This window comes from Berghia stephanieae, chromosome 9 (genome assembly GCF_034508935.2).
Source record: "Berghia stephanieae isolate SIO BIC M18660-M18661 chromosome 9, UCSD_Bste_1.3, whole genome shotgun sequence".
Lineage (NCBI taxonomy): Eukaryota > Metazoa > Mollusca > Gastropoda > Nudibranchia > Aeolidiidae > Berghia > Berghia stephanieae.
In genome coordinates, this window is record NC_088368.1 from 14449206 (window position 1) to 14467122 (window position 17917).

Sequence of the window (17917 nt, forward strand, 5' to 3'; positions counted from 1 at the left end):
ATAACTATAACTATAATATAGCAACCTTAAGTTTTATCAACTTGGGATTCTTATATAACGATATCCAATATCCACTTAACGTGCTGAAAGGTAATGGGTTCCCAAGCCAACAGCAACATTTAAAATGTACGACTGGACATGACGTCTTTTTGACGATTTTATATTATCATTTTATTATATTATATGATTTGAGTAGCAATAACATAATTTAATGGTCGGATGAAAGAGGGAGTGGGGTGGGGGTGGAGGAGCATAAAAGTGTATCCAGAGGGGGGAAAACCCATTATAATTCTGATAATATTTTGACTTTTACACATTCTGATCACAAGACATATGAAAAGTTCTAGCCAGCATGAAGAATAAAAAATACCGATTTTCTTTGTTTAGAACCACGATGGCAGCCGTTGCTGGGCGACGTGACATCAGACTATTGAATCCAATTGCATTAGGTGAAGACCAATAGAGACTTGGAGAAGATCGGTGGAAAGAGAGATGATGACATCCTTCGGTTGGACCTGGGGTGAGGTTCGGAAGCTGGCGGAAGACAGAAGTCCTTACTGTCGACCTTATAATATGTTGATGAAACACCAAAGAGGAGTAAGCAACATTAATGTGTTCATAAAGGTAGGACTATTTTGTTTCTTTAAATTAAACCAAAAAAAAAAAAATATTATTTGATAGGCCTCTATATCGGTATAAACAAGATGAAAAAAAAATGATAAAAAGAGATTTTATTGTGAAATTGGCGAGAAATGTAGAATTTCAGTCATTTATCAGTTAAAGATAATAATTTTATTTTCATTCTCCTCACTAAACTATTATGGACATATATCCCAAATCTCATATGGTCGACTCTAAATTTAGCTTTCATCATTTAATCAACTCGGATATACATATTTCCGTCTTGGGAAGGTGGGTCACCATTTGACTTAAATTTCACTAATCTACATCTGGTTAATTCCAATATTGTACCATAGTGACGCCATGAGTCACATAAATAAACATTTATTTCATTAAGAATTAAGGGAGAATGGAGAAGAGGGGGGGGGGGGGCGACAATAGTGGATTTGTTAAATATAGACTGGTAAAGAATTTATTTAAGAGTTGAGTGGTGGGAAGGATGGGGGAGGGGAGGTAGGGAGGGGGGGGGGGGGGGTTAAGGTTGACGAGGGTAGGGGGGGGGTGAGGAGGTGGGTGATGAAGATGCAGGACAGGTAGAAGATGTGGCAGAGCAGGTAAGAGAAACAAGTGGCCTGTATTTCTGTCTCTATTTGATTTTTGTTTTATGAATCCATGTATGGATGTATGTAATTTGTGCGTATGTGTGTGTGTGTGTGTGTGTGTGTGTGTGCGTGTGTGAAGGCTTGTGTGAATGTGTATGTGTGTGCGTGTTGAGTCATCTTTTTCATTACCGTCATCGTCACCACCACAACGACGACGACCACCACCACCACAACCACAACCACTGCTACCACCAGAATGATCAGGCCCGAGAAGGCCCTCGAAACCGGTGGAAGCCGATGTGTGTTTTATTTAACGAGTGCTTGCATCTGTGGCTCACATTTCTGTCTCTTGTCGCCCTGCAGGTAGGTTCTCCATCTTTACCTTGATAAAGTTAACACAAAGTTGATTACATTATTAGAAGTTTATTCTCTAACCGTGTAAGTTTTCTTAATACCATTATTACAGATTATTGCATATAATTTCATAACCACTCTTGACAAACAATAATGTCAGCTGTATTATTTCAGATTTGATATCTGCTTTTGATTCTTACAAAAGTGTCTTTGATTATAATTTGCCTGCTTTGAGTATCCTACAATTTATGTCTTGTTCTATCATCGCGGCATTCCAAAACGCAGCTTGTTTGATAAAAAGGACACGTACATTTTATAATTATTTAAATCATTTTTCTCTAACAATTCCAAGACCTGATTCTTAAAAAAAGATTTTGGGATAATTTTTGATAACAATTGAAATTTTGATGTCTACTAATAATTATTATCAACAGAGCGAATAGAATGATGGGTATGATCGTCAGAAGTTTTATTACTTTAGACAAATGTATTTTTATAAACTTTTAAAAACCTCTAATTCGGCCTCTCCTTGACTATGGCAATTGCATTTGGAGTCCAAAAGACAAATGGCAATGTATCAGCATTGAAAATGTCCAAAGAACGGCGACGAAAAGGTTAATTGCCACTAATGCCTTTCATATTATCATGACAGGTTACAGTATTGGACTTACCAAGTCATGAATGGAAAGAAATTCGGGGAGACCTCTTTCAATTCTATTTTCTCCATCATGAGGTGGACTTAGATAAATCTGGGTTTTTCTTTTCATTTTTAAGTACAAAAATTACCTGAGGAAAAGGGTTTAAAATCTTAATTGATAGATGCAAAACTAGCATAAGGGATATTTTTTTTTACTAACAGAACTGTAAAAAATTGGAACAGTATTAAGTATGAAACAAAAACGTTTATTCTATAGACATTCAAAATGATGCCCGATAACGAAAGAGGCATTTTCCGATATATTGCGAGAGAGAGAAAAACTGGAAATGTTTAGAAGCCTGTAACCACCGGACCATAACCGATGCAAGTTTGAAATTTCACCATAATCAAATCAATGTATTGAACTTTATGTACACAAACGTTTTGAAAAATTCATTAAAAAATATTTATTTGACGATTGTTTTAATAGATAAACGTCAAATTTGCCATATCTAAGATTTTGACCTAAGTCTCAAATTTTGAAGTCGATCCCCCTTTTTCTTTATGACTGTGCGTAGCCTTTTTTCCACGACTCATTTGATTTTCTTATGACTTAGATAATGGACGGCTGGTAATAATGGGCAGGGTGGGCAAATACCAGCCTGTTTTTTCAAGTTATATGCTGTATTACCAGGTCCGAAATAATCAAATCTAAATTAGATAATTTCAAAAGTTACTACTTAAAATTGATACTTTGTACTGAAATCAATTTGTGTGTATTTTTGATAGATTGAGAATCACCATGCATCCCGTAATACATAAACCAGGATACGCTCCTGTTCTTTTTATCACCCCCCCCCCCCCCCCCCCCCCCCAACCCCACTCCACTCCGCCCACATCGTCATCTCATCGTCACGTCGCCTGACGGTGATTTTGCTGTCTGGCCTCTCTAGTACTAGGTCGGGCTAATTCAAATGAGCCCACCTTATTAACCAGTGTACACTAAATAGAGATTTTGGCAAACGAACTTTTTCTTATTTATTGCCTTACTTGTGCTGGGAAGGTTCCAGTATTGAATTAAATTTATTAATTTACTAATATTATATCAATTTAGTATTAGTTTGTGTTGTTTTAATATATTTGTTTATCCATTTAAATTATTTTCTTTTTTTCCCCCTCGTTTTCTTTAGTGTTTCTCAAAACTCATTTATTTAAATTGTTTTCTTATTTGTTTGTTGTTGTTGTTGTTGTTTTTTGTTGTTGTTTTTTGTTTTGTTTTTTAACAAATTAATTTGTTAATTCTTTTTTTTTTTATTATTCTTAAAGTAATTACCGCTGTATTTTTATTGCCAGACTAAATATTTTTGCAAAACAATGTAATTTTCTATTGTATTTCCTCTAATAAAACAAAACACTTTTATTCAAAAGTCACGACTAAATAAATATATAAAATACAACCACCATTTTGGTTTTCTCAACAATTGAATTAGTATACGAGAAATACTCTTCTGAGTAAGGAGATAGTTGAATTCTAAGTTATAGAGGAAATACGGAAGGGTGGGCAGATTCCGTACTTGCCCGTCCTGAAGCTAATACATACATAAGATGGTTCGCGATGAAGAGGCGGGAAGCAAGGGATTGGTTGGGTAAGGAGCAAAGATAACACGGTAATTATTGTGACGATAGTCAAACGAATACATGAGGAGAGATTGGTAACATTATTTTGTCTTAATTATATTGTATGAAGTATTGGCGAAAGCCTAATATTAAATAAACGTTGTTTTTGTTTGTCTTATTTTGACTATGGAACTGATACTGATACTTGTCATAGCAGACCTGCCTACTTTAGATAGGAAAATAAAAATCGTAGTTTTCAGGGCTAATAAAATCGTAGATATTTTAACTACCCTTTAAAAAAATCACCGGAATTTTCGTCTGTTTTGATAGATATCAAATTTTAAAAAACGAGAAAAAATAATTGGAAACGTAATAATGATGGTGATGGTGGTATAGTGGTAGCGGTGGTGGTAGTAGTAATGATGATGGTAATATTATTATTATTATTATTATTATTATTATTATTATTATTATTATTATTATTATTATTATTATTATTATTATTATTATTATTATTATTATTATTATTATTAATATTATTATTATTATTATTATTATTATTATTATTATTATTATTATTATTATTATTGTTATTATTATTATTATTATTATTATTATTATTATTATTATTATTATTATCATTGTTATTATTATTGTACGTATTGGTGGTATTACTATTGTTGTATTTTTTTTTGGTGGTTATTAATGGTATCAGTTTATTGTTTGGTCCCATTTGCCATTATTTTCCACTTTCATGTATGTGGTCATCAAATTGTATGATTAATTGGCGAAAGCCTAAGATTGAATAAATTTTGTAATATCGTATGGTAACCATCATTGTCGACGACATCGTCGTTGTCATCATAATCATCATCATCATCATCATCATCATCATCATCATCATCATCATCATCATCATCATTAACAACAACAACAACAATATTAACAACAAGTACAATAGAAATAAAAACAATATCAACATCACCATACAATTTCCGTCATCGTCTCCACAACTATCATTCTAACCAACAGCACCACCAAAACCACTACCATAATTACCCCTCACCGCCTCGTCTTCCTCCTCCTCCTCCACCACCACCACCACCGCTACCACTATTCCAACCACTACCACCACCGGCACAATCATTCTGACCACCAAGACAGCAGTAAAAATTATGCAATTTGAGCTCTGAATGAAACTCGAGTCATATCGCTGTTGTTGCTTCTCCATGAAAACTTTAAGGTTACTACGTACTACTGAAAACCAGAAATATGTAAAAGCAATATTAATATCGCCGTTGAGGGATTAAAGCATCTCTTTAATTTTTCGAGTGAAGGAAATGGACTTGTATTGTCAAGGTGTTGTCGCATTATGTCTCGTCGCTTTATTTTTTAGTTGTATTCTCTTTCGTGATTCATTTTTGATTACGTTTGGAAGAATTAAAATCTACTGGTATTGTCATTTCATTGTGAATGTGATTATTGGTGGTTGAAATATTTTTTGTTTAAAGGCGAAAAAAAAATCAAAAAAAAATTTTATTAAAAAAAAAAAAAATAAATAAAAAATAAAAAATATATATCATATATATATATATATATATATATATATATATATATATATATATATATATATATATATATATATATATATATATATATGACCGAATCCTCTTTGCCCAACCACTGTAAATAGGCTAGAACCGCCACTGAGATAATGATTCGATTTCATGAAATTTGAATTGACTGTTTTAGCTCTGATTTTGTGTAAAACGTTGTACGACTCTTATATACTGTTTGACATCATTGTCTGTATTTTGCTGCAGTCAATTGGAGACCATTTAAGCTTTAGAAATATTATTTCTGTGTCGTACTAAAATTATGTAACATTTTTGAAAGGAAAACTTACTCCATTTAAGCTTTAGAAATATTATTTCTGTGTCGTACTAAAATTATGTAACATTTTTGAAAGGAAAACTTACTCCATAAATTATCCCGATAGGCCTTTTGGTTTTTAATGAGGCGGTGTAAATTTCTACGCCAGTCACACAACACTGCTAAGATCAAGGGGCAAGTTTGGAAACTTTCGATATGTTATTTTTATACGACATTGGTATAACCTGGTTAGTTTCATGGATTTTTAATCCGCTGTCTTTCTGGATATATCATGGTGTATCAACATTTTTATTATTTTTGTTATTGGCCGAAGGAGAGTTTTGAGCGCGAAATGTTCTGTACTTCGTATTTTGTTCAATTTTTAAGCTGTTATAATATTTTTTGTACAGTATTTTACCCCTTCTTTACCACACTCGCCATGAAACTTAGCATTTAAAAATATATTTTTAAAAATTAGACTTCTGATATAAACGTAATTGACGGTGTCTCTCAATTTCACTATTGGACTATATCTGGCTATTGTTATAATTTGGGTTCGTTTCGAAGTTATGATAGTCTTCGATTGAATACAATGAGTTATGCATTCTACCCTTTGGACTGGACGCTCGAATGAAGAACAGACCAAGAAACCCAAACACTGCTGAGTGGATAGGTTGGCCGGGCATTTGGGATTAATTTTGAACTCTTCCAACTGAGATGTTGGGACCCCCCCCCCCCCCCCCCCATATAATACAACAATAGGCCAGCTTACTGTTGTGGTCCTGTATTATCACAGTCGGCTTCTGATCTATTAGTTCCTGTTTCTAATTCCAACCTGGTTCCTGGTTCGTGGTTCCTGGTCCTGGTTCGGGCCCCTTGCAAAGCGCATTGACTATACTGCCGTACTCTGGAAAAAAAAAACAACATAATTTAAGATTTGGCCAGAAAACTCGATCGATTTAAATGACCCTCATTTTGGCAACAACAAAAAAAAAACCCTCTCAAACCCGAGACTTCGTTTACCGCACTAAGGTGTAAAATGAGTACCTGGTCGTTAACAGCGTCGTCTCTGTCAGAAAGAAACATTGTAACATCGCCTTGCAGGCGTCATGTCCGATCGACATGTTACATGTTGCTGTTAGTCAGGGACTCTTTATAAAGTACTTTGAGCACGTTTAGTGGATATTGCGCCATATAAGCGCTCAATCTATTTTTTAGTTTGTTTTTAAAATCATTTTGGGGTTTTTTTCATTAACAAAGGAAAGAGCCTGGTGTCCCAGTCGAGCAGACACATTTTAGAATGCTTTTAAAGATAATTTTCTTTCTGTTTTGTCTGGGTTGAAGTAGACTCTAGGCTAATATCTTGGTACGTGTGTTTTCTTGTATTTTTCTATCTTTCTGCTCTGTCTGGTATTGTTTCGTAAAACCTTTTACGATTTTCGTCAACAGGATTAGAGTGCTTCAAAATTATGAACTTTAATATTACCAATTATCTTGGATGAATCGGATTGGTTAATTTGAAGTTAAACTGAAAACGGGTAGAATTTCATTTCGAGATTTGAGTAACTTAAGACACCATATAATGCATTATTTCTCAATGAGACTTGAAAATTCCAACGAAGTATCTTAACTGTGATTTACCTATTCAAAACGGTATTATGTCGGAAATGACTTAATTTATTAAATAAGGATTAAGGATTTTTTAAAGATATTTATTTCTCATTTTTTTCCGTCCGAAAACATTTTTGGAATGAAATGGCCATAAAAACAATTTGTAATTACTTCACTTTAATTATTTTAGTATATCATGATAATTGTATAAATTACTTTATGTTTACAAAATTTCATTTACTTATCTTTAAAACTCTTTGAGAAATCTTGATTCTAATAAATGTCGTTTTGCGGCTCATAGGACCCCAAAAATGACATTTTTCAATATCTGGTCCACTCCAATGTAATACTGTTTATTGACGATAGGTTACACATGTTTTGGTTCCAAACTTCCCTTTTCAACAAGTTTAATTGACACAAAGATTCTTTTGTTGTTCTCCAAATTAAGCCAAAGCGTGAGTAGCCCTAGGACAATGGTCCACATATGTCCTTAGAAATTCTTTTAGATATGGCTTATAAAATGTGTTTTTTTAGTTAGAGAGCGGGTCGATCATAGACACGGTCCTTAGAATAATCTATGTTCAAAAAATGAATAATATTATAGCTAAAATTCATTAGTTTTCGCTTCTAAATAAATTCGACTCGTCATTCTGATAGGATACAAGTCAGTCTTTCCTTACATTAAAAGTGTGAGAAACTCTTATTTTAGACAATAATGTTAAACGTCTTTGTTTAACTTGTGTCAGTGATTTTGTGGCCCATCGTCTCCCTGCGTTCTGATGTCGGGGTGTCTCAGGTGCTAATAAGTGATTATCAGATTTAAACGACCAGAAATGTCAGATTTTACCTTTTTTTTCATAACATTGGGATGGGTCCCGATAGCTCAGACGGTAGCAATAGGACCAATATCAGTCTCGGGTGCAGTCGATATTTTGTTTCCTGACCCGCTTTCCACCCATTAGTAACTCGATTGCTGGGTCTGTTAGATCTGGCGAAAAGTACTTTGCAATAAACTAGTGTCCTATCCAAAGGATATCAAGCAATTTTGCGTGTCGGCATGTTTCATCTGGCATATGTTGTATTTCTAAACATGAAATCAGGGGAGGGGGGGGGGGGTATCCAAATCAGCCAACAGCGGCACGCAAGTGAAAGAAACTATATTATTGTCACCAATGAATCATTTGACCTTAACCTTAAATTCGTAAACAGGTCGTCCGGGCGTGATACTGATTTGAGACAAAGGGTCACATATAAACGATATTGGGCGTGCCTTAATTTTGGAAACCAACAAACATGGCCTAATTAATCTGCCACTGCTGTTACTTTCACTTTCCTTTTCCCGCCATGCACCTCGGCCGTATCGAGTTTAACAAGTTTTCCAAGTAACATACATGTACGTATGTTTGGGAGTTCATTTTGCCCAACTCTCAACTTTGCTCTTCCCGTTTCGCGTCCTGTGACACATGCCATGTCATTGCTGCTGCTCTTTGAAGTCACCAATGTGTGACATTTACCTGTGTTGGCAACTATTTAATATGTGGTCTAACGCCTCAAAACGGTATTATGTCGAGTCATGTCTTTGTATCATTGGTTACAACAACCCTACCACGGTACTGTAGTACTCTAGAAAAAATAAAGACAAACAAACAGAAACAAAAACTAACCCCCCCCCCCCCCCCCCACAAAAATAAAAAAATAAAAAAAATAAAAACATTAAAAATTTTGGCCAGAAACTCGTCCTTCAAATATCGATCGATTAAAATGACCCTCATCATGGCAAAAGCCCCCAGGTTGGAGAGTTTTTGCCAAGATGAAGGTCATTTTAATCGATCGATATTTGAAGGTTGAGTTTTCTGGCCAAAATGTTAAATACGTGTTTTTGTTTTCAAGAGTACATCAGGGTTATAAACGAGTTCCGGGTAAGGCTGTAAGCACGATGACACATTCATTATTTTCAATATTTCCATGGTAACACAATAATATAAGATTATAGAACTCTTGCATTTGGAGTTTTGAACAAGTTCTATATTATTATGCAACCTTTGGAGCCAGCTCGCATTGGAAACGAGTTCCAATTTCAAACACATGAGTTCAAGAATCCTTTTTATTATAGATACCCCTCAAATGACCTCGTTTGTATTATTTATTATCAAAATGTATCTCACCTTTTGTTTGTGGATTTACGATTTTATCTTGAGAAATGCTGCTATGGTCAGGATAGTATTACGCGTCAAAATCTATTTGTATTAAAACCCGATCCAAGCAGGGGAAATATTTCTTGAACTCTTCACATTTTGTGTTCGTTTGTTGTTTATTTTTTGTTGTTATTCTTGTTATAGGTGTTTGTTTTTGTTTTTGTTTGTTTTTGTGGGTTTTTTTTTTGTTTTGTTTTGTTTTTGTTTGGGGGGGGGGGGGGTTGTCGTTGTTTTGTTGGTTGTTTGTTTGTTTGCTTTTTGTTTTTTTGTTTTTTTTTTTTTTTTTTTTTTTTTTTTGGGGGGGGGGGGGCGGAGTGGGTTTTTTTTGTTTGGTCTTTTTCTTTGTGTTTTTATTTGTTTTGTTTTTGTCTTTGTGGGCTTTTATTTTTCAAGTACGACTTCAATTTTTCTGTTATACTAAAGGGATATCGGGTTTTTCCCCACAAACCCAAGGGATAATATAAAACACGTTGCTAATTGTATATTGACTGGTTACAGCAATTATTGGTTTTTGGTTTTAATCTTTAGATTCAATTTTTTTTCAAATCTGACACACGCTTTTTATTTAAACTCGTGGAAACAATTTTAATGTGCACATTGTCTGAAAGTTGTATTTTAAAAATATAATTAAAGCGCGCTTTATACTGTGTATTCATTACTGCTTTTAAACCGGTATCCGTTCTCATAATAACAGATTATAGAAGTAGGGGTTAGTAAGAGAGAGAGAGAGAGAGAGAGAGAGAGTGAGAGAGAGAGAGAGACAGAGAGAGAGAGAGATGGAAGGAGAACATTAGATAGATAGATAGATAGATAGATAGATAGATAGATAGATAGATAGATAGATAGATAGATAGATAGATAGATAGATAGATAGATAGATAGATATTGAATAGTGTTTGATACAAATATGGTACGGATAGTGTTCGACATGTCGCAATGGAGCGAATTATTATTTTAATATTTACCACAATGTTGGAGTCAGTCTACATGTTTCAGACCTAATCAGCCATCGTCAGTCCTGACGATGGCTGATTAGGCCTGAAACATCGATGTAGACTGACTCCAACATTGTGGTAAATATTAAAATAATAGATAGATAGATAGATAGATAGATAGATAGATAGATAGATAGATAGATAGATAGATAGATAGATAGATAGATAGATAGATAGATAGATAGATCGATGGATGGATGGATAGATAAAGAGTGAGTGAGAGTGTATGTGTGTTTGAGAGGGAGAGAGAGAGAGAGATAGAGAGAGAGAGAGAGAGAGTAGCAGAGAAAGAGAGACGAAGAGAGCAATGTCATATCTAATAGCGCTGATGGCAAAACCAACACAATTTCAATTGCCCTACATTAAGGATTAAAATTCTCACGAATAAAAATGTATTTTAACATCTTCTTCATCTGTTATTCAACTGATGAAGCTACATCATACTCGGTTATTTACATATCAAACAAAGACAAGTACGACCAAATATTATCTCATTTCATGTTGCCCAAATAGTCACCAATTCCCCGAAAACAGCACGTTCTCTATAACGCCCTGTCTCATGACTGTCGTGCTTCCTGTCATTGTACACAACTGTTGTCATGGAAACCGAAATAAAACATCAACGCCAATTTGTCTCTCCTATAATGAAAATTGACTGTCTCTATTGTTCTTTCGACTACAAGGAAAACACAGTTTCTTGTACCAGGAGAAGCAGTATTGGTATCAGGATGGGGGGAGAGTGGGGGGGGGGGGGGGATATGTATGTGTAGAGGGGGGGGGGGGAGGAGGATGCGAGATATCCTTGTGGAAAACCATGGCGCTGGAGTTCGTTAAAATAAAAATAAAAATAGCATAACCATTACATAGTGCTTTACAAGGATTTATCATGCTCATTGCGCTTCACAATGTTTCAGTTCTTTGTGCAACAGGCCATATGGATCCATGTTTCCATTTCTTACTAGTCGTCTGTAAGGCGTCCTTTTTGTACAATTACTCTTAAAATATCCGTCACTGCTCAATGCTCGAGTGAGGTAATGATTTATAGTGTCTTATCTAAGGGCTCACATCGGGACCAGAATTTTCCACGATCCCTGTGACCAGTCTGGTCATTGACTACGCTTAACATTGCTTGACTTTTGTGACAAGCTGCGGGGCCACACATATTGTATTCTTAACGTTCACCCCGTTGTTTGCATTCCTGATTTTCTTTGAGCACGAACATTAAACCTCTTACTCACTTTATGGCGCTGCATTGCGGCGTTGGATGAAAGGCAATTGTTGCTGCCTTGGGGCTCGAACAATTAAATGAGAAGAAGAAGAAGAAGAAGAAGAAGAAGAAGAAGAAGAAGAAGAAGAAGGAGGAGGAGGAGGAGGAGGAGGAGGAGGAGCAGCAGCAGCAGCAGCAGCAGCAGGAGGAGGAGGAGGAGGAGGAGGGGGAGGGGGGATGAGGAGGAAGAGGAGAAGAAGAAGAAGAAGAAGAAGAAGAAGAAGAAGAAGAAGAAGAAGAAGAAGAAGAAGAAGAAGAAGAAGAAAAAGAAGAAGAAGAAGAAGAATTCCAACCAATTCATAATCATTTAATGATCTTCTTTTATTTTTTCAGGCTAGCCACCGTCATCTGACGTCCTCCCCATCTCACCCCAATCTCTCACCAAACCTCCGGTCACATCATACCATCAAACCATCCAATCATCCAGTCATCTCCTAGACAGGACCAAATCAACTCAACCCATTGTGACAGTAAGTCAAATTAAAATGTCAGATAGTCATCTGAAAAAAAAATAACGATAAGGATTGAATTATAAGCTTCAATTTGCTGGACGAAGACAGATACTTTAGGCGTTTCGGGTTTCCCCTTTATCAACAAAACGGGATGAATGAAATACTACAGACGAATGAGATAATGATAGTGATCTAAAAAAAGTGTGGACGCAAACCACAGGCAAACATACCATTTCAGATTTTTTAAATATCTTGCACCAAGTTTCTACTCCCTAATTTATCACTTTGATTTATACAGAGCATTTCCACGGATTTGCCATGTTCATTTATATTTTTATATTCTCAGCAGCCCATATGGAACTAAACTTCATTTCATACAGTATTAGTCTTTTTTTTATACTAGCACTCTTAAAATATCTGTTCCGGCCAGACACTCATTCACACCTCAGTCGAGTGTACGAATTTATAGGTAGAAGTAGGCAGCTGCAACATAAGATATGGAATATGTAAATAAATAACTTAAACCTCTCTTATTTGTTTCGAGTGACGTACACTTATTTGTCGGTCTGATAGCCCAATTCCTTATGGGCTCATTGTTGTAATGGAAATCTTATTTAAAATGACGCAAAATTCTAATCCTTTACAACAATGTTAAACTAGGTCCATTAATGGGTTCGGTTGTAAGACCTGCATAATGTATGTACACGTCAGTTTCAAGGCAAAGATTCACAAACTATAATATTAAAATTGATAAAATGCACCTTTAGCACAAACACTCATGACCTCGAGAGACTTAGTACAGTTTGTGTTTAGTCATAAAAATTAATTTTTAAGACAGGGGCTGTTTGTTCGAAGATCGTCAAACTGGAAAAGTTGCCAAGAGAACCAGTTTTGTTTTCATGGCTAGGAACATAAACCTGAGGCGTAAGGCGACCCGTCGTCTGTGTATGTGTATGTGAGAGTATGTGTGTGTGTGTGTGTGTGTGTGTGTGTGTGTGGTCCCTCAATGATGTAAAATTATGTTGTACACATCAACACCATCGCTATGCATTTTGTTTACTACGTGTGAATTTCTAGGACAAGACTATAAATCCTTTTCTTTATTAGAAGCAGTAATAAATGTTTATTGCAAAGTATTCAAAGTTTTGGCGCTTGGCAACGCTAATTACCTGGTCAATAGCATAACATGCGGTTGTAACGTGAAAGCTTTTTAGTAACGTGACAACTGAAATTTATAGGATGGAGTTAGAAATTCATGATGCTATGAGCTTTGTACGCTACTTGTGATTTAATCCTGAACATGTTTTAATAACTTCAGTATGTCAACTACTGTTGTTGGTTTTGATTTTACTTGAGCTTTGAGCTTTTATATAGCGCAATATCCACTAAACGTGCTCAAAGCGCTTTACAAGGGGTCTCTGACCAACAGCAAAACTTAACATATAGGACCTGACATAACGCCTGTTCGGCGATGTTACATTTTTTTTCCGGACAACGCTGTTAACAGTCAGGTATTCATTTTACACTTCTGTACGGTGAGATAATGTGAGTAAAGAGCCTTTCCCAAGGACTGAACTATGCGCCGAACGAGGCTCGAACCCAGGACCTTCCGATCGAAAGCGAGTGTCATACCACAAGACCGGCTTTACATTGCCACATGGATTTTTTACGGACATCATTGCCTAAATATGATTATGTTATTACTTTGTTATCACAACTCAAACTCAATATAATGATTATAAAGATGGTCCTTCAGAGACCCAAGCCCCAAATAGCAAGAATTTATAATGTTAATAATAATATTTATCAGACAATAGCAATTGCTTGCTACCTGTTTGATATAACGTTATTCTCTTGCAAAGTACTTTCCGTCAGATCAAACAAGCCCAATCACCCAATCAGTGCTAATAGAGAGCCGGGAATATCAAAAAAAAAACCAAAAACAAAAACAAAAACAAAACAAAAAAAAAAAACCAGAAAAAAAGAAGAAAAAAATAAAAATAAAAACAAACTAATTATTAAAACCCATCTTAACTCACAAAGGATTTATCTCGGTCCCACTCCGGTTTGAAGCGTGTGCTTTAGCCACTGAGCTATCGGGTCCCACAGGTCAGAGTACTTGATAGTTGAATCTACAGGCTAAAACGTCAAGCTTACAGTACATACCGATGAATAATCATGACTTGTTCCTGTTTGTTCAGAACACGCAATATCTCGATTCTACTACCACTCGTGCTTGGCTACAATGCTTAAAATGTTCATCATGTCGTGCGTGTTAATACTGAGTCTCTTTTATATTGATGCTATACGTTAAGGTAAAATACTCGCAACATTCAGCAGCCAGTCATAACTTATCAGCACACAAAACTATGTATAACCCTGAAACGTGTATAGTCTGATTTTCGTAAGAATTAATAATAAGAATGGTAAAAACAATAAGAAAGAGCTGAGTGGCGTCAATTTCGTTCCTTGTATATAGAAAAGTAAAAAAAAAACCCACGAATAATTAGTACTGCCCATTCTCTGAAAAAAAACTTTTAAAAAAGAATTTGGTCAGAAAACTGATCCTTTAAACATCGATCGATTAAAATGACCCTCATCTTGTCAAAAACCCTCAAAGGAAAAGGGCACCTCTAGTTGGGAAATACTATGGCGACGATTAATGTTTTAACTTTTTGTTTTGGCTGAAGATGGGTTTTGAGCTCGAAACGTTTCCGGTTTGGTATTTGTATGCTTTTATATTCATATTTTCACATTAATTTTTTTTAATCAGTGTTTTATTTGAGGAGTTCTGGGTTTTCTCTATCGTCTGCTAAGGAGAACCCAAATTTACACTCAACAGATTTTTAAAAAAACAACAACAAAACAACAAAACGAACATTGGGGCGAAAAAAAAGACAACAACAAAACAAAACAAAAAAAAACAAAAAAACAAAAAAAAAAAAACAAAACAAACAAGCAAACAAAACAAAACAGGAGCTTTGATATATCGCTATATCCACTGAACACAGTCTGTCGTACGGTTGCAAAACTTGTTTTCAGACCTCGGAATATTCCAAATATTTTGAACACACATTCATTATCTTCAGTTCCATACAAGTTTCAAAACGCATGAACTTGAACTGCTAACTGTTTAGGGCGTTGGAATTTCATTACTTTCAGAATTTGTAAATTGAAAAAAAAAATCAATTTAAAGCATTTTCACAATACCTCGCCATTATTTCAAAATAACGTTTTCATCCAAAATTATTTTAAAAACTTTAAAGAAAACGAGTTATCGAGCAAAAGGATGAAACGAAAGAAAAATGTTTGAAAATGCCATCAAGCTGGTGTTATATTTACTTTGGTGTCCCCGGTACAGGAGATATATGTCGATGCTTAAAAAAAAAACACACACACACACACACACACACACACACACACATTTTCTGCCCTGTTAAAATTTGCATAAGGGAAATAAGACGTCTACCCGACCCCCCCCCCCTCTCCTCGCCCTTCCCCCCCCCCCCCCCCCCCATCCCTCCTCTCTTCTTCCCATCATCCATTCTATTAATGAGTTTGTGACTCGTCTCATCAATACAGTATTATGATTTATGACGGGAGTTGTTGAATTGCTAAATACTTTATCTTATTGTGGAAAAATATTTGAAATTGGGATAAAGTTGGCAGCAACTTATTTGCAGGTCTGATAACCCAAATCGTTATGGCGGGCCCATTGTTGTAATGGAAATACTCTCAAACCAACGCAGGATATTCTCTATTACAACAATGTTAAAACGAGCCCATAATGCGTCCGGTTATCAGACCTGTATATATATATATATATAATATATATATATATATATATATATATATATATATATATATATGTCGGGTAAAGTTCCTATTCTGTTTTATTGAGAAAAATAGAAACCGTTTCTTGAAGTGACCAGAAATAAAATCTCACAATAGGGCAGAGAAATCGTGACGTCACACCTTCATGTTTTCTGATTCAAAACTCATTGGAAGTGTGTAACCAATCCTCAGACAATGCATAAACAGTAAATAGGTTACATATTGAATAATAAGGAGGCAGGGATATTTTAGTAGCAGGATGGAACCAGTATTTTGATAACCACACGTTCTTCCCGTTTCTCGCCATTGTTACTTTTAAATTAATTTTGGGCATCCTGTGATACGATAGGCCGCAATTCTACATTTCAATACCCACTCCATCCTTACACTACAAACACACACACACACACACACAAACAAACACACACACACACACACACACACCCCCCCCACACACACACACACATACAGCCATATTATAGATAGTATGCGCTTAGCTTAAAAGCTCACAGCATTGCCATCTGGAAATATAACGAACCAACATACAAAACTATGTGTAACCTTAAATGTTCATTGTCTGATTAATAGAGTTTAGTGAGAATTACTCATAAACGCGGATGGCAAAAAACAATAACAAAGACCAGAGTGACGTCAACTTCATTCTATATATACAGGTTGAAGTAGGAGTTCCAAATATCAAACAGGGTAAAAGAGTCTCACTGGTCTAAATTAATAGACACATAGATAGCCACGCCTCTAGGACAGTCACCATAATGTAAACAATGACAGTGATTGGTAAACATAGCGAACGACACAGGTTTTACTATCGATGGTATTTGTCTAAGTAAAATACCCACTATTCTACCGCTTGTTCAATAAAACCAAAACAAATTTTTAAAAAACTATGTGTAAACTTAAACATTGATAATTTGATCGAGAAAATTATGTGAAAACTAGTCACCCACCTGAAGGTATGAAAACAATAACAATGATCAAAGAGAGGTAGAATTTCATTCACGTTATTGTTTATAAACTACCAATCATGCTTGTCCGACCAAGTTGGAGGTGTGTCACAAATTCCGTGTTTTGATTGGTCATAAATCTACTGGTGAATTGAAATAGATGCGTTTGGATAGAAAAACCCCGTTGTCGTCTCATCAAAACAAAACCAATTTCTGACAGATGGATTTAAAAAAAAAAAAATCAATTTACCTTAGAATATCGATCAATGAAGTAAAACGCGATGCTATCATCATCATCGTCATTATCATCATCATCATCATCATCATCATCATCATCATCATCATCATCATCATCATCATTATCATCACCACCACCATCTTCATCACCGTCATCATCATCATCACACTGAAATAAAGTGTGTTAAGACGATGTTTCATCAATTGTTCCAAACATTATTTTGTATTCTCAAATGAAAAACAAAACAAAACAAAACTATAACTTTATATAGTGCAATATCCGCTTAACGTGCTCAGAGCGCTTTTCATGTTCTAAATTATTTTTGGATGATCCCTCAGTCAGTTGTAATTGCCTGAAATTAATTAACACATTTAACTTTGTTTTATTAGTTTAAGGACAAACATTGGCATAGCAAGAGTGTAACCAAGAGTCAATTTGACTATTACACAAGTTAGATTAAGCGATTTGAAAGGTAACAAAAATGACCACTCCCTTTTTCCATTAAAAATGCCGCAATGCAAAAACCTACTTTTTCCATGTCAAACAATGTTTTAGATTAAAAAAGGAACGCCTAAGTTTTGGAATTTGGCTTTAAAACGCTAAAATGGCAAACCTCAAACAAGTTTGAAACAAAAAGGATAATCTAGACAAATAAAATAA

General features: G+C 35.2%; 1 protein-coding gene across 1 annotated transcript in view; it reads left to right on the top strand.

The window, feature by feature from the left end:
• The first annotated feature begins 1516 nt into the window (after positions 1-1516).
• Positions 1517-17917, top strand: part of LOC144979757 (uncharacterized) — a 71952-nt gene continuing 55551 nt past the window's right edge. Inside the window, exons 1-2 of the mRNA XM_078926773.1 lie at positions 1517-1586; positions 12105-12241. The gene's annotated coding sequence lies outside the window, so the exon portion shown is untranslated. The remainder of the gene's footprint in view (positions 1587-12104; positions 12242-17917) is intronic.